This window comes from Chlamydotis macqueenii, chromosome 8 (genome assembly GCF_036417535.1).
Source record: "Chlamydotis macqueenii isolate bChlMac1 chromosome 8, bChlMac1.mat, whole genome shotgun sequence".
NCBI lineage: Eukaryota > Metazoa > Chordata > Aves > Otidiformes > Otididae > Chlamydotis > Chlamydotis macqueenii.
Genome location: NC_141563.1, coordinates 23,850,341 through 23,868,612, shown reverse-complemented (window position 1 = coordinate 23,868,612; position 18,272 = coordinate 23,850,341). Strand labels below are relative to the sequence as shown.

The 18,272-nt window shown below is 39.0% G+C and overlaps 1 protein-coding gene across 7 annotated transcripts in view; it reads left to right on the top strand.

Annotated features, from left to right (window-relative positions):
• The first annotated feature begins 344 nt into the window (after positions 1–344).
• Positions 345–18,272, top strand: part of ADGRL2 (adhesion G protein-coupled receptor L2) — a 163,053-nt gene continuing 145,125 nt past the window's right edge. For 2 of the 7 annotated variants that reach the window (XM_086752976.1, XM_086752974.1), the window contains exon 1: positions 346–1,113. The gene's annotated coding sequence lies outside the window, so the exon portion shown is untranslated. Of the gene's footprint in view, positions 1,114–18,272 lie in introns of all 7 variants that reach the window. The other 5 variants (XM_086752972.1, XM_086752970.1, XM_086752975.1 and 2 more) reach the window with 4 other exon arrangements.

Genomic DNA, 18,272 nt, shown 5'->3' with positions numbered 1-18,272 from the left:
TACGCGCCCCTCGGCAGCCGCGGCGATGGGGCGGGGAAGGGGCAGCGCTGGCGCACAGCCGATCGGTTCGGCCTTTGGTGCCGAGCGGCCGGGCGCTCGTTATTAGCCTTCACCCCCCAGCTGGAGGAAAGGCGGGGGCGGGGAGGGGGGAGAAAACAAGGCTGGGAGAGATTTTTTCTCCTTCGCCGGTGCTGCTCTACGTGATAATATGTTTATATGATTAGCCGAGCCCAGGGGTGGGGAGCGCAGGGAGAGGGGGTGGAGATTGGAGGGGGAGGAGGCTGGAGGTGACTCCAGTTCAGAGCCGGCGGAGAGTCTGTGTCAGGACTTCGCTATCCCCCGTCACACACGGAGAGGTGCATGAGCAAAAAGGAGGCTGCGATACAATTCATTGGGATTTTTTTTTTTCTTTGGTGTGTATGTATTGCGTTTTTCCCATTGCTGCGCGCGTTACTAGCTCAGCGCCCGGTGCCCGGTCTCCAGTCGCCGGCGGGGCAGCAGCACCGGGAGGAAGAGGAGAAAACCCGCGGAGGGCCGGACCCGCACCCCGCCGGAGACCAGAATGTCATCCCGGGGGATGTAAATCCGGTCGGGGCGAGCGCCAGAGACACAGAGGAGGGGGGTCCATTGTAACGTTTTCGAGTTGTTCCCCCCTACTCCCATCGCCTCGGCTTCCCAGCTCCTGATCTTTGCACAGCGAGGACTCTGGCGGCTGGGCACACACGCTGCGCGCTGCGTTCGTCGGCCTCTCCATTTCGTTGTTTTTTTTTTTTTTAATTTAATTTTTTTTTTTTTTTTGTGCGTGCGTGCGGGAGCCTGGCTGCATCGTACGTTTTGTGCGGAGCGGAGCGTCGGAAACTGCAGGAAAATGTTGACTTAGCCCCAGAAAAGCCTCCCGGCTGGCTGCGTGGAGGAGACGCCGCCGCCTGCTCTGCGCTGCCCCAGCCCGCCGAGCCGCAGAGCCCGCTGCCGCCCGCCCGCGCTCCGCTCCGCCGCAGCCCCGGGACTGATTCCGCCGTGCTCGCCCGCAGCCCCCGCGCTCGGCGGGGTGACCCGGCTCGCGGGTCCCGCCAGGGCCAGAGATCCCGGCCCGCCTTCGGCTCCCAGACAGAGGTAAGCGCAGCCCCGCGCTGCAGCCTCGCCGCTCCTTTCTTCCGGCGCTGGCTCCCCATTTTTGGAGGTCCCCACCGAGCCGCCGGCGGGGAGGCACACGCTTCAGGGTCCGCCTCGCCTGCCGGTGCCCGAGGCCGCTGCCCCCCCCCTCCCCAAACCCCGCGGGGGCCGCCCCCCCGCCTGCTCCCCCCACCCCCCCCGCCGCCGGAGGAGGGCTGTGCCCCTCAATGAGGCCGCGGCCGTTGGGTGCGAGCGGCGCGGCGCCGCCGCCGACCCGCACGGCCGCTCTCTGCCCGCAGCGGGCCGCGCCGCCCCCTCGGCCCTCCCGCCTGCCCTGTGGAGGGGCCTGCGGCAACCACGGCGGGGCCCGGGAGCCCCCGCCCGGTGTCCGCTCCCCCGCGGGGCCCGGAGGTCGGCCCGCGGAGCAGGCCCGGCCGCGGCTGGGCGCGCATCGCGGAAAGTTGCATCCATTCAGTAAATAATTACCTGTTGCGGGTTTATTTTTGTAACTCAACTGAGCGTCCGTCCACCAGCCCGGGGCAGGGAGGGGAGCTTTGGGAAGGGGAATAAATTGCTCTTTGTCGGCTGTGGAGCGAGAACAACTTTTTTTTTTCTTTTTTTTTCCCCCTCCTTCCTTCTCTATTTATTTTCACATGTAGAAATCTGGGGCCATCTGGAGACAGAAAACAGAGTGTGTCATGAGGCACTGTTGCTGTGTCTGGCTCTAAAAATAACATCTTGTTGTTAGTCTGCGCCAGCCCTGCTGGGGTTTGAGCGTGGCGTGTCAGAAAGTGCGGGGACCTGCGGGTGCTCAGGTGTTTTTCTTCGCGCAGAAATGCGCCTGTGCGTGGAGGAAGGAGTCCTGCAGGACAAATGTTCTGCTGTTTGGTTTCCCCGGGCGCTCCGGCTCCCTCCTTTTGTTGCTTGCCACGAAAAGAGGTGCCATTTCGCATCATTCTGCGCAAATTGTTTGAATTAATGCAAGTGTGAATTCTTACCGTTTGAAGGGGGGTATTAGCATATCAAAGGTTTCTCAGCTCCGGCTCAATTGAGGAAACTTCAGCTTGCCTTCCATTTGCTTCCAAGCAGAGGCCCAAAGGGCAGCGGGAATTGTAAAGGGGTAAAATGGGGAGGTGGATTTGGGTGATGTTTCTGAACTTTTGCCGCTTGGCAATTATGCTAGTGACAAACAAGGTCCCTTCGCTGCGGAGCCCTCGCGAGCGCTCGGACAATTACACCCTATTGATTAATGGTTTGTTCCGAGGGGGGGGAAAAAGTGACCTTTTATGAGAGGCACTGTTGCGTGGTTTCTGCTGCCTGTTCTCTGTCAGGGGTCCAGAAAGCCCCTTCTGCCGCGCTCCCACTGCGGGTACGGCCTGCGCGGTACTGCGTGCGGGACTGGGTGGGGACGACCTTCTAATGAGTTCAGAAAACAGATGAAATCTCGTAATAAAAGACCTCTCGGTTCCAGACGTTTGAAGGAAATATGCTTCTCTCCTTAATGGGTGGGTAGGCTGGAATAACAGATATTTTTATGGAGAGTTTTAAAAGAAGTTTTGATCACCACCGGCCATATGCTTCCATTTCCTTTTCATTCTGGAAAAAGTGAAAATGAGTAATTCTTGTAATCTTATTTAATCAATGATACTGTGTTTACTCAGATAACCTAATTTGTGGTTAGTATTACCCTATAATAAATAACTTGAAACCAAGTATGGCGAGAGGGCTGTTTCGGTGTCAGTGTAGAACACTTATTGCATTGAAGTTGCTTTACATGGCTACATATTTGCAATTTTTTATTCTTTTGTTACTGTTGCTTTGAGTCTGAAACGGATGTGGCCCACCCTACTCTATTATGGCCTTTGCAAATCAATACTCATAATCTAGCCACCCAAAAGCCAAACAAAATCCAGTTACCTGGCAGTAAGTTGGGACCTTTCCCAGGGACCAGATGTTTCTTTGGGGACTGTTTATATTTCTGGCAAAAAAGGAACTTCCTATTCCTTCCTTCCAATCTTGAATGATACAGATATTAAAACATACATTTTGTGTTTTTAAAAAGTTGGTTTAAGTGCTCGCTAGGTAGCATTTGGACTCGATTTTAGTGGGGTTTTTTTGTTTGTTTTGTGGTTGGGTTTTGTTTTTTTTTTCCCCTTCTGGTTCTCCATTTGATGTTTTGGTGGGGGGTGGGGTCTCTCTTTTTAAGCCATGAAAACGATGTGCTTTTAGAGTAGGATGTCTTCACTCAGGCTTCAATTTCCTTTCATTTAGTGAAGCAACTGAGTATATAGGGTATATCTTGGTGAAAAACCCTGCAGTTAATTAAATAATTTATGTAGATTTCTGTTGGTTTTGAATGGACACGACCATTTTGCAAATAGATGTGTTTAGGGGTCCTAAAATTGCATGTCATTACTTCCAGGTAATTTTCAGCAGTTTATTTACCTAATGTCTTCAGCTGTCTGAAGTAGTACCTTTTGGTGGTATAAAAGGAACATATTGATGTAATTGCCACTATCACACTTAAGTTGCTGTTAACTAGTCTGCTTTGAATGCGGAGCACTACAAAGAAAGCGCATTATCCTTTCAGCTATTAGGGATAATCTAAAAATTGTCTTGAAAGTGTTGCACTTGGTTTATATGATGGCAACCCCAAATTCGACAAATCTCTGAAGGTAAAAAAAAAAATGTAGTGGAAAGAAGATTTTCCACATTCAGATGACAAAATTGGACTACTTAGAGAAAAATTAATGTGCTGCAGCAGCACTTCAGCTGCCATTTTCAATCACCGTGGGTTACTTTGTGTTGGCAACAGCAAAAAAGCGTAGACGTTCAGATAGCTCAGGGAGCTGGTAGTTGGGGGAATCAGGATATTGAATCATGTGGGGTAGAACAAACCAATTACTTCAGGTTTTGACTTGAGAATTTCCAGTAAACTTTTTTTTTTTTTTCCTGGCTTTTGGCTCCCCGCTCATTAATAGACCAACATCAAAGCCGGCAACCAAACTTCCAAATGTTATAAAAACTAATGTAAAGATACAAATCTCACATGTAGTCTTGCAAGCCTTAATTTAAGACAAGCAGTTGGAGTTTTTATTGCTGTAATTTTCACAATCAGCAGAGACATTAACACCAGGCTTCTGGGTGTTTCCCTTCTTAAAATGAGCAAGAGGAGAGCTTAAAAAAAAAAACCAAACAACAAAGTTTGCTTAGTTAGTTCCTATTTGATCACTTCAGAACCTTTCTCAATGTTTTATTTATCTCTTATTGTTTTTAATGTGTAAAGTTGGGAAAGGGGTTACTTGGGAATTCCAATCTCTAGTAAGGAAGCACCTTATTAAAATTCAAATAAGCAAGACATTATTGTTCTAGGAGTCTATAGTTTTTATGGTTAATAATAAGTAATAACATGATTATTTTTATTTCTGAAAATGCAATAACGTAGATGTGACATTTTGGTTAATATATATTTTCAAAATTTAAGTACTGTTGATGAAGAAAAAAATGCTGCAGTGTTCAATGACAGCTTTTTAGAAAGATCCATAATTTTCAACTAAGGATGTTGGAAAGGGAAGTCTCTAGTTAGGCAAAATATTTACCAAAGTTATATTTGCAGTACATTTCTATGCAGTCTGTCATAAGTTCATACAAATAATAATATCCATTCAATATAAATAATTGTTTCATCTTTAGAGAGGGTAGAGGCAAAATAGTAAGTTTTAACTGAAATTTGGCCTAAAAAGTTGGTGTATTTCCAAGCCCTTGCTCATCCTGTGTCCACCCAAGATGTTGACATACATATAAGAAAATACTGTCAACTTCTAGTATGGCTCTTGCTGACTGTGGCCCCATACCTAATAGTAGTAATGAAGAAAAACCTACCAATAACCGCTTGGAGATATTTTTCATCAAAAAATACTCTGTCTCCTCTGCATTTCCACTGAGGAATATCTGTGGATGACTGATAATACAAGAACTGGAAGTAATGATTAATGATTTTACCTGGTGAACTGCAAGAGCAGAAGTTAAACTACGTCTGGTGTATAATTGAAATAATATTCATGCATAGGTAGACAAGCAGTCAGTTATAAAGCAATATACTTCAGAGCGCAGGCTGGTGGAATTTATAGTCAGACGTGTTACTTGGAGATGTCATGTTAAACACTCTTTCGAAGCATTTTTGGGGATTGATGTTTGTGATGTACAAAAGCGATTTGAAATTGCAAGGAATTGACCTTTTAAAGTATTTATGTGCAGCTTTTAAACTTAAAAGCTGTCTGTTATTTTTCTAAAACCCTCAGTTTGAAACAAGGAAAAGATTTAAACCATCACAGTTGTAATTGGATGTCAAGAAAACTGGAAAAATAAGAAGCTATTTTAAGGCCATTCTCAGTACTCTTAACAATCATGTTTAATATTTAAATAGTTTTCAAAGATAGCTGCATTTTGTTTCCAACAGTTCTTAAAATAAAAGTAGTAGGTGGCTCTGTTGGAATATCGATAATTTGTGATTTAAGGTAAATATATACATGGTTTAGAAAATGCTTCCAGTCTTTATTTAACAAATATAATTATTTATAACATTCATTATTGAAAAGGTGAAAAGTGATGGACTTAAAGCCCTTTTCAATAGACGATTTTCTTGGATTTCTTGCTCTTTTCAACCTGTAATATACCAGATGTGTTTCTGCAGCATAGGCTGTGAAGTTTGTGTCGCTCACTATAAGCAGTTTAGCTATAGAAATACACTTGCTTAATGAATGGTAGGGTCTTACAGCATTCTCTAGATACAAACTGATAGTTAACCAGAAATTGATTCCCTAGGGAAAATAAAAAATCCCTTCACATTTGGAATGGTAGCATCTCCAGGTTATGAGTCGTTACATTAAATGCAGTTTGTTTTTTTTTATCGAGTTTAAAGAATAAGCGATCTGCATATGTCATGATTTATTTCTGTTTTATTTTCGTAAGGTACTGTAATGATTCAAGTTACTCTAGCCTGCTATTTACCCAAAATATTTAGAAAGACATAATAAAAAATATTGCAGCCTGACTGAAGCAAGCACAGTGCTCAACACCTGCAGGTAGAGTGCAGTCTCCAAAAAAATGCTATTGATTGTTCTTGTGGCACAAAGCAAGCTTAAATACAGTTTGCTTAATTACTACAAAAATTTGCTTTTATGAGTAAGGTACTTCATGTTGGGGGAATGTTTTGTGAGTTGTATGCTAAGTAAAATCCCACCGTTCTTACATAAATTTGTTCAATTATCAGAGCAACTAAGAGAAGGGGAAAAAAAAATCAATTCACCATGAAAAGCACCAGGAATAAGATTACCTGGGCTAGTAGGAACTTGCTAGCACTGTCTAAATTGCTTAACATTATCAAATGTTAACATTTTTCATGTTTAGTAGGAAGGATATTGACTATTCTACATGTCCAGGTCTGCTATTTGACTATTTCTTTGTAAAGTATAAGCATGTCGTATTTTTATTCCTACAAGAGCAGTTACAGATAAATCAGAAGATCTAACAATAACTTCATAAAATAGATGGAATAATACCATTCACTGGAGAAATAGTATTTACTTGAGATAAGTGATCACAGCTAGTTTTTTCTCCTGTCTAGCTTGTTGTTCTTGTAACAGACAAATGTAAATACCTTAGCAGACATTTCGGAGTGAAAGGCAAGAGATAAAATGTAATTACTTTTCACGGTGGCCCTGACGATGCCCGAGTTCTTGTCTGTAATACAAGAAAAAGAAATATCTTTGCTCATCACCTCAGAATATGAAGGCCATTGTTACTTCTGAATATAAAAACATTTTCTGATTTTTAATGTTGACCTCAGTATTTATCTTTAGCTCTTCCTTGTAAGCTGGAATCCTTATGGCCGTAAATTCTAGTTGCTGTTATACAACCAAGCATTTAATAGAGCACCTAATGGACTCTGCTCCTGTATTTTTCTTGAATGCATAGCATCTTGCTTCATTCAGTCACCAAAACTAACTTTGCTACAAGGACAGGCAACATGACAAGTTAGAATCAATGGACCATTTGTAGGTCACAAAGTCAGTTTACTGGAATTTCAGAGGAAACTGGTTGAAAAGAGAGGACAAATGTCACTTTGAATAGAGATGTTTAAATCAGACTTCTGCCTTAGGGTAAAATTTAGGTCTGTTGTAGCCTAGATGTAATGTCTCCCTCTACAGAGCACAGCATTAATCATGGCTTGACAAGTGATCATGGGCTGAGAAAAATAGGGCCTGTCTTGGTTGTGTGGTTATTTTTTTCTTTTTTTCTAATCTTAATCTCTGAGGAGCACATTATAAACACTAACATTTACACAGAAATATTTAAGTATCAGTGTCTGTATTTCACTAGTGAAAGTAGCTTCAGAGAAAATCTAGTTAGAGACAATAAGCAGCTACTTAAGTTTCTTGTGTTGATCCAACGTTAAGAACATTTTCCTTTTAACGTGATGCAGATTTTTGTCGTAGGAGATTTATCTTATGCCATTTCCTCATACAAATATGGTAGTCTAGGTCTGCCTGTTTTGTCCCTTGGTGTACTAAATACCTTTGAGATGACTGTCTTTTTGCTTTAACAGTGTTTTACTATGTGTGTACCACCCAAGAAACTTCCTTTTGCCCAAGTGGCACTATAGGGAAAAAGTAGACCAGTTTTCAAAATGCATATTGACTTGACACTGATAAATGTGTATGAGTCTTTTTATATTGTGGTTATGTTTTAATGATGTGTTGCTTGGCCACAGTCAGCTACAAAAACTGGAATGAAATAACAGAAATGAAGACTGATATTTGAGATCCTTAATTCTGATACTGTACAAATAAAAGTGTGTTTAATATGTTAATTCTTAAATTAGGGATGCCTTGATGCATAGATCAGGTGTAGGGAGTGTTCATACCTTTTATGGTAAAGACAATCAGTAAAGAAGGGAATTTTTGGATTTCTTGGGCTTCTTTGCTGCTTTCTGTAGTGGGGACAGTGTCGGGAGCAGCTGAGCCCTCAACGTGTGCTGCTGCTGCAGGGCTGTATGTGCAGTTAACGTACAGTGAGATTTGTGTGGGCAACTGCTGAAAAAATAGATAGTAACAACAAAGTAGCAGCAAAACAATTTATCACTGGAGAACTGTGCTTTAAAAATTAGGCTTCTTCTGTTTATTTAGTTGCCTCTGAACATGACAAAATCCCAAATCTTTCATTTGGGTAGGCTGCTGCTTTCCTTTGTGCCCTCCTATCAGTCAACACCTCAAACCGATTATTGCTCTGAATCTAGATGACAGAATAATCTAACACCGATTACTGTTAAAAATTGTTCCTGGCAGCTGGGGAGGGGATGACCGACCTTGTTTCTGACTATCGTGCTTGTTTTGCTGTTGATGGGATCTGGTGTAAATTGAGAGCCTTACTCTGCAAGGAGTGCTGCAGTGGTGGAGAGAGATTGCATGCCAGAGGCAGACTTTACATCACCTTTCTATATATTCTTTTACAGTGTCGTATCTGTCATTTTTTTACAGCGTAGCAGTCCACATGGGTGTGAACAGTGTTCAGAAACTGTGCCCTCGCAATAGGCAGCTTCGCTTCTAAATAAAGTGACATTTTAAGAAAAGATTCCTGAGAACAAGTTCTGCTGTTGACTCTGCATTTCTCTGGCAAATTCTTGATGCGTGTGTTGATGGTAGGCAGAATTCTTTTCATCTGATCCAAACATCCTTTTATTCATTCTTCTAAGCTTAATTTAGACTTTTTCTACGCAGAGGAACTGATTTGGAAAATTTTGCTTTCCCTGAATGAATAATGATTTCATCTTCGGTTTGAACAAAGTGAGTGTTCTCCTGAAGACCAATTTATAACTACTGCGTTGGTAAATTTGTCATTTAAATATTGAAGGGCAGTGTCTCCTGCGGCTTTAATTTACTTCAGTCTAATAGGTATTTCTTAAATGCAGACTGTCAATAGGTGAGGCCGATTCTTGTGTAAAGTGCTTAAAGGAGCGAAGGTGCCTCCACAGTTGAGGTGCCAGGAAAATGGGCTGAGGCTGGGAGTTGTGTTAGAGAGGGAGGGGAGTTGCAGGCTGACATAATTTGAAAGTGAGAAGAAATCCTTTTACCCTTCAGGCAATAATCTTACCTGGTGCTTGAATAGAGCATCATCTCTCCAAAATGCTAGAATTTTTTTTTTCCTACTTGCTTTACTTCCTTATTCTTTCTCTCATTTGAGGAGATATATAATAGTATCTGATAATAACTGGTTGTTGGTCCGACTATTAAAGATACTCCAGGAGCAAAGACGAGCTCTGTATGCAGCAGTCTCATCATCTTGAGCACCCTAAATTTGTCCCATGCAATGGCTCTAGCCATACTGGAATATTGTGAGTCTTTTTCCCTATGTATTTTTTTTAAGCTGACATTGAAACTTTGAAACATTATATTTTGGAGTTTATTTTTCCGTGAAAATTGAAGTCACACAGAACATATGTGACTTTATGCTCTATGCATATGCATTTATTTTATGAGTATTCTTCATGAGTCTAATGACACTACTTCCAGAAGTAAAGGAAGTGGGATTTGGCTCTGTAAGAGAAACAAAACCACTGGAGTACTTTTCGTTCTTTCCATGCGAGAAGAGAAATTAATGTTGCCTGATGGCTTCCTAGTTTTTTCAATGTGCGTGCTAAAGGTTAGATAGGATGAAGGCTTAATTTTGATCTGCTTAATATTTATAGCTTCATTCATGGAAGCTTTTTCCCTTTCGCGTTTAAGGGATTTTTGTCTAGAAAGCTCATGCTATTATGGCAAACAAACTTAAGACATCTTAAGGCAAGGGTAACGTCTTTTGGAAGAAAAGCACTTCACCTCCCGTTGGATGAAAACTACATTGTCACTTCATAATTTGATAAAAATTGATAGAGACTTTTAAAGTTTTCAGGATAACTTACCATTCAGTTCAATTGCTTTTTAGACTTTGGTGGAGTGTGTGTGTAGTTGTATCCAAAAGTGGCATTGGGTTTTATCTTCCAGTAGTAAATAGAATGAGAGATGCTGCTGTTTGGTTTTGGGTTAGGGAGATGCATCAGATAGGATTAATTTATTTTCTTGTTTGGAGCGGTCATTCATTTCTGTTTGGTTCTGTGAAAGCAGAGCACACTTTTCTTTTTTTTTCTTTCCCCTCTGTCTTCTTTTTTTTTTTTTTTTTAAATAAGTGTGTATTTTGATATAGGAAAGACTGAAGCTGAGTGTTTAACTTTTCTGAAGGAACAGGAAGAGACATAGGAATTTAAAAAAAATAAAAAATATATATATATTCAATGTTAAATCTTTATGTAAGATAACATTGGAGAAGGATTTCTGGGGGAGTTTCTTTAAAATTGTAACTGATTATTTGGGTTCCTATACTCGGTGTTACCCACGTTTTTCACATATTTTTGTTCATTCTTCTGATTACCTGCAGAGGGAGCTTGTATATGAGATAATCAGAGTAATGAAGGCATTCAGGGCTGAATCGTTTCCAGTAAGTACAATTTCATTTCACAGTGCCTTCGCTGTTGTGCAGAGCGGAAAGGCTGTATGAGATGGCTTTTAAAAAGGCTGTCTGTCAGTAAGAGTAAATAACAATGGGCAAAAAATTTAAAACATCAGTAAGTAAAAGCTGACTTTAGAAATACCTCGTATTTCAAAGAAGTGCCTTTTTACTGAAAATTTTAAAAGGAACTGAGGAAAACAGTTCTTGCATGTCAAGGTGCAAGAGGAGAGTTTTGGTGCTGTATGATGGGAAGCAGATTTTTTGCTACATAAATTGTCTTCTCTCATTCTAAAAATGTCATGTCAGGATGAGCGAGACAACACAGTACTTCCAGGTCTTCGGTACATCTCGGGCAGTGTAGTGTGCTAGCCAAAAAGCAATAGGTAAGTGTTTTCTATTTACGCAAGCATTGTTATGAGTCATAGTCAAGGTGATTGCAGATGCAAGGCTAACTCTTAATTTTGCTTTTTCTCTATTATAAAATACTAAAAAGTGAATGAGTTGCATCCAGATGTAGTTGATGAATTCATACAGTTGAACTAAAGCAGGCGAACAGTGGTAAGGATTGCTGTCTTAAGCATTAGAAAAGTATTGACAACGAAGAGCCAGGAATATAATAACATAAGGTTTATTTTTTTGTAAATTGTAGTTTAAAAACCAGCTTGAAGAATCAGACTTATTTCAAGTAGTGATTTTCCTTAATCTAGCACAATGAAAGAAAAAATCTGGTGTATTGCAGGTTTTATAGTTCGTATTGTAGTTATCTGGATGGTGACAGTGTGTGATCCTTCAAAAAGTTAAGACTTCAGAGAAGAAAATAATTCACTTATAATACAGTTTTGCTTGCTGAGCAAGAAGCATAATAAATATTACTTAGATGAATTCTGCATTATTTATCTCTGGAAAAGTTATGGGAATCATTTTATTTTAAAATATTTCAGTAAATTTAAAGATGATTTGCTGTGATGCTGTTAGGAAATAAAGCAGTATGCGTGCATATTCCATAAAACAGAAACAGCTCTCCATAACATGTTCTCCTGAAATAAATCTGCCACATAAATTGGTTTGAGAGTTGATTTTTTTTTCTTTTCTTTTTTGTTAGTATAAACTAACAGAACTTTAAATTTAACATATGTTCAGCCTAACATGGTCTTAGGGTTTTACTTTGGATTCTCCTTTTCAACACCAGGAAAGATTTACCATATCTAAAAGAGCAGCAACTCGTGTCGATTTATTATTTATACTGACTAATCCTTGCTGATGTGAAAAGTCAGCTTGTTATTGTAACACCAAATGGCCCTCTAAGTAGGGAAACAGTTACGTAGATCTCCTGTAATAGGTTGTTGTCTAATAAAGAGATTTATGGTATTGGCAAGGGCTATTGTATAGGTATTACCCTCTCACAGCATGATCATGTATTATCTTAAAAACTCAGTGCCACATTTATGTTGAGCATTTTCATAACAGGATAAGAATATTAGGCACAGCAATTACACTCCAATAGGATTATAATGGTAAGATTTACAGAAAATATATGAATGATGTCTTTCATAGAGATTTTGATAGGTGCTAGGAGTTGAAAAGTTGTATCATCCCTTTTTGCGTGGGAAAATACCAATGTGTTAGTCATGATGAAGAGAGGTTTCTCTATTTAAACTTGTTGAGGAATTACGGGGAGGCAGTGGACGTAATCTTTCTTTACACAATGTGTCTTTTTTGTTCCCGTTAAGGTAAGAATGTTTCAGAAATTACATTCAGTGGAGATTGCCGTCCAATATGAAAATCCAGATGTGTATGTAACTTTAATTCTGTTGTGAGGATAATACAGCTGGGATTAAGATGTATTTTTTTAAAGACCCTTGTATTTGAAAGGTATAACAATGGTAATTTACTTGTTACGTTGGAAGAGCCTATTTGAATACAATCATGTTACTTTGTTTTTGCTGTAGCGTAACACACGTTTTCTGTTTCATTAGCACCAAATTTTTATGGTGATAAGCAACGTAGATACTTTTAAAAATTACTACAAGTAACAAAAGTGACAATCATGTCATACTTGTACAGTTTTCATGTAAGTGACATTCAAGCTGTTCCTTAATTCTTAAAATTTTCCATCTGTTTTTTTTTTAAAAACAAAGAAGTGAGACATTAATACTTACTTGGCAGAAGCAACATACCAGTCACATTTAATAAAACTAATTATGTTTTCTCAATAAAAAAATGCTTATAGGGACTAATTGAACAAAATACATTCAGCTATTTAGTAATTTTTAAATAAATGCATAGAATAGAACAGTGGTCTGAATGGCAAAGTTAGCCACACATTTTAAGATATCTCGAGATATAATTCAATAAATACTGGAAAAATTAGTGTTTAAACAAACAAAATACCTTTCTTTCCCTGATTTACTCTAACAAAGTGGTAATTAGGTCGTTTCAAATGAAGAAAATGTATGGATAGTAATTCTTATTGTAGAAGAACTTTCTAATACATGTTCCATGTATTGTACACATGCGTGGATAGTATTAGTTGAATTTGTAAGACACAACATTTCCTGGATGTTTTGGATTAGTTCTATGTATAAGACTTCATGTAGAAAGATCCTGTACCCATCTGTTTTAAATTGTTATTGATTACGAGAAGGCAGAGGAAGGATGCACCTGTTTCTTTTGACGTGAAATATTCTGCTTTTGAAAATGTGCTGATAGAAGGTAATGTTGCGCACAGGTTTAAATGTTTTCTGGTGGATTACTGGAAAATAACTGTGGCCTCATAACTGTATCCAAAAATGAATATTCAAAACTTCATTATTTTTGTAATCATGATAGGAATGTGTGACTTCATCTGTCATCAGCAACTCGTAGAACATACGTGTAACTAGAGCAAAATTCTGGAGCTTTGTCTTTAGTCTTGTGTTCAGAACAAAAATTATGACGCGAAGGATGACATTTTCTATTTTAGAAAAACTCCTGTAGGTTCTTAGAATGGCTTCACTTTTCATTCTTTTTGAACTGTGGAAAACGATTGTATCTTTTGTCTGTAAGTAAAAGGAAAACACAAAAGGATGAATGTTACCCCCTGATGAATGTGGAGTTCCAACCGATTTAAGAGCCTGAACTGTGACTGCATTGTTGAGGGCAGTGCTCGGCTTGTATACCCTAACTAAGAAGAAGCCAGTACTTAGAATAAAAGGGAGAATAATGCATAAAAATTCAATAAGAGGTAAAGCATTTTTTATCAATGCTTTAAATATTACAATTATGTATGTTTTTAAAGTATTAATTAATAAAGATTACAGTGGATTCGCTCTACACATTTTTGATTTTAAGTTTTCTAATGTTTTAGAAGACAATTTCTGTGTTTGAAAGAGGAAAATATAGGCAGAAATATTTTTATCAACTTGTCAGCCTTACGTGCTCCCCTGGAACATTTTTTGAATATGTATGTATGTCAGATAAAGATTAACCATTTTTCTTTTTGTACAAGTGCTGTAATGAATGGCTTCTTAAAATTAGTAGTATTTTGCTTGCAAGACGATAAATCAAAGCATAAATCAATGCTGAGTCATTTTACTTGTAGTATGCATTGAAAGTGAAGCCATGTTAAGTCATATTTAACTGCCCACAAACAACTAACCCTGAAGAAGGGATAAGTCTGTCTTTTTGTTTGTGTTTTTTTTTTTTCCCCCCTGTCTTTTTTATTATTATTTGTATCTCTTTGTTTGGAACAGCAGTGCTGTTATGACTAATAAAGCTTTTATATTTGACAAATATGATGCAAGTAATCAGCAGTAATTGGCTCACGACTGCAAAATCTGCTGAACAGAGTGCATGAAACCAGTATAACCTTTGAGGTATACCTGTGAATGAAATTCTTCCTTATACTTCTGTCACCTTTACAGAATTCATGTATCTTTACTACATCTTCACTTCTAATTATATTCTGATTATAGTGATATTTACAGCAGTGTTTAGACACTGGCATGATTAGAAAGTACTGTTTTCAGCCTGCTTCTGAACCTATAATCCCGTAGTTTTATCTAAAGATAATGATATAGTGACTTACAGCATCTTTGTATTACATATCTAATTAATGGCCAATATAAGTTTGGTTTATTTTTATTATATTTAGCTTTTGTTTTTTGTTCAGCTTTGACTCATCTTTGCACACGATAGCTAAGATTCTGTAAACAATATATTTCTCAGTTCTTATGTATTTTTTCACGGAAAATCACTCGATATATGAAACAATTATTTAAAACAATCCTTTTTGTTCAATATAGTTTTATATATTAAAAAAAAGTTACTGAAGTCCTATATGTTAACTGAAGGAAAGTCAAATAAGTGAAAATTTTGTAGTAGATCTGCTGGAAGATAGCTGGTAAAATATTTAAATTTTTATTTTAAACAGATACATAATAACCAATACACCAAATAGAGCTGCAGCATTAACAAATTATTAAACCTAATTGGTAAGGATTTATTAAAAAAATATGTGGGGCAGTGGGAAAATTTGTTGCTATTTCTTTGCTGTGGTTAAGCAGCTTGCACAACTGTGTTCATGACTTCTGCACAGTTGAGATACACGATTAGTATCTCCTCAGTCACTTAATTACAGCCATTATTTAAGTTATCTAAAAGAACAACTGTTCAGGTCTTGTACATATAGGAAATATTAGCTGCTGCTAAACCAACTGAGCAAGTACACTTGGTGGAATTTTATTATGGCTCACAAATGATATAAAGAGGTAGCTGCCGGTATTGTGCTCTAAAATTCACTCAAGTCCATCTGACCTTTGAACAAGTTATGTTTTTACTGCAGTGCTAGTGAAAAACTGTGAATGCTGATGTGTACAGGATGTTTCCATAAAAAAAAAAAGGAGCACCTTTTTTACTGTAGGCTTGTGATTTGGAGCTCTCTAGCGATGTGGTCGGTTGCGTAACTGTCATCCTGTGCACGGTGGTGGTCCCTGTCATGGCTGCCACTCGGGTCTGAGAAAGTATGGGTCCTTCTGTGTTGCAGATCCAAATCTGGGACCAAATTCTTTCAGTTGCTTTGTAATCAAACAAAGGTGTCATTTAACTGATTGTCAGAACCAGAGGGAGTCCCATCTGCCCTTCTGCCTCAAAAATTGCCTGTGATATAAAAGTGCAATCGTCGTGAGACGAAAGGGGGGAGTGTTGTGTGCGCTGTCTGCAGATGAAGAGGCTCAGAAACCAGGTTTGTCCTTTTTCTGTTATTCACAGTCAAAAAGTCAAAATCTCCATTTTAATGAAGACATTTCAAAGAACAGATGGGTTGAGAAAGATACTGTATTTCTTTACATGCTCCTTCCTTTTAAGCATGGAAGAACCCCTAGGCTATAAATTAGAGTATTTTACCCTGTGTAGTTGATCTTGGGCTGCCCAGTAGCAACGAAGAGTTAAAGTTTTTTAAAAAAGAGTTGCAAATGACTTGGTGGTTTCGTGTTTTTCAGTCTGTGGTTATCTTATGTCCCCCTCATGTCCTCTTTTTGTCAATATTTTCCTTTCACCTAAGAACTATAGCAAGTGGGAGGAAAAGTAACTTGAAAGAATGTAATTATGCCAGAGATGCATTTTCATGTGGGAACCTTTATAATGCCTTCATGTAAATGACATTCACTATGGAAACCATAAGAGCACTTATGAGCAAAAAGATTCATCCTGTGCTCCATGGGAAACACCAATTTGTTTATCTTTCTTCCCAGAAAGGGCACACACATACGCTGGGGGCTGGGGGAGGCTTCGGCTGTGCTCCCCATCCAGGGCTGCAGGTGAACAGCGCAGGGGCCATGGGAAGCTCGCGGGACTGTCTCGGGTAATGGCGTGGCCAGAGTCCGTGTGGTTTTACTAATGTGTAGGAAATGGATCCACTTTACAGGATAACTGTATTTTGCATTTTTAATTTTTGCGTGGTAGCTTGGTTTGGTTGTTGTTGGTTTTGTTGGTGTGGTTTTACTTTTTTTTTTTTTGGGTTTGGTTTTTTGTTTTTTTTTTTTTTGTTTGGGTTTGTTTTTTTTTTTTTTTTTTTTTTTTTTTTTTTGTTGTTGGTAAATCTGCCTGCTCATTGGCAGTCATTTTCACCGAATGCTTACTTCTGGATGGAGGACCTAAAACAGAATAGCTTTAAGATCAAAAAACCCTCAGAGTTGTGTTGACAAACATTATCAAGCAGTGCCAGCACAGTCTATGGCACAAAGTACTCCAGTGCATACTTGGAGCAGCGGAGTACCCCTGCGCAGCAGCCTGGGTTGCTGGCGACGCTTGTAGCTGTGCTGGCTGGATTCCAGAGTTGCGGCTCCTACAGTCTAGAATTTTTAAGCTAGAACAATGAGAGATGTAGATTCATTTATTTCAAAGGCTTCATTTCTGTAAGCTTTGTTGTGATTCTTGTAAAATTTAAAATTGTTCTGCGATGTTTGTTTCTATCACCACCACATTCTTAAAAATTAATCATCTTATTCAATAGTGTTTCCCAGTCAGCTTGCATTATTGATGTTTTGGTCCTTAGTAGAAGGGCAGCGGTACTTTTCCTCCCATACCACAGACTATTCAACCCCGGTTTAATGAGTTATACCCCCATACCTGTAACAGAATAACAACATGAAAAAGAAATCATAATTATGGCTTATTGAAAGGGGCTTGAAATGAAAAGTGGAAAATGGACTTTTGTGTAAGTTCAGGCTTTAAGAAATTGGTGCTTTATGAATGTTGAAGCAATCGGTACCTGCTGTTTGGAAGTTAGAGCTGTTACTGGTCCTTGCAAGATAAATAACTTCCTAGAAAGGAATGCAACTTTTAAATTATATTTAAATATATAAATGTATATTTAAATATTTGAAAGAATCTACCTGAATGTATTTTAATTCTTACCTATCTTAAGTTATTCTTAGGGACTGTGTTTTTTGTAAATATTTTTGAAAGTTAATGAAATAATAAAAATGTTGAACAATAGTAAATTAGTATCTCAGCTCATTAATGTGTGTGTGCTTAAGTACATGTATGTGTGAGTATTTATTAATCTGGTGTTTTTTAATTCAAAAACATAGAATCCAGTTCATCATGTGTTAAAACTGTGAGGCAGATCAGGAGAAGAGACGCTTGTCCAGAGTCACAATGAAGGTCGCTGCCTGCCAGGAAGAGCATGGTTTCCTTCATTTTGCTCTCAGTCAAGCTGGACTGCATGTCTGTATGGTCTAGTTAGTGAATAACAACACTGTTGCAAAGCTAAAAAGTAGTATTTGCTTAACTGTCCTAAAATAATACTGTGGCAGTGAATTTGGTTTTTATTTTGGTGACTAGAAATCATTGGGGTGAAATGTCTGGCTGTCGAACTCTTAAGCTGTGCTTGCTGCGAGGTGTACTTGTATCGTACACCATATTAATCTTAGTATAGATATTTTTATTTTTAGAAGATCTATAAAGCTGCTATTTTTAGGTCAAAAACGTCAAATTGCGTTTTGACTGAAGAGGTATTAAAATAAAACCGGGTAACTTCTGAAGAGTGTTGATAACTAGGCAGTGTCAGGTGAAGTGTTCTGTCATGCCTCGGTCTGTCACTTCTTATGTATCTGAGAAGAAGGGCCTTTAGGTTG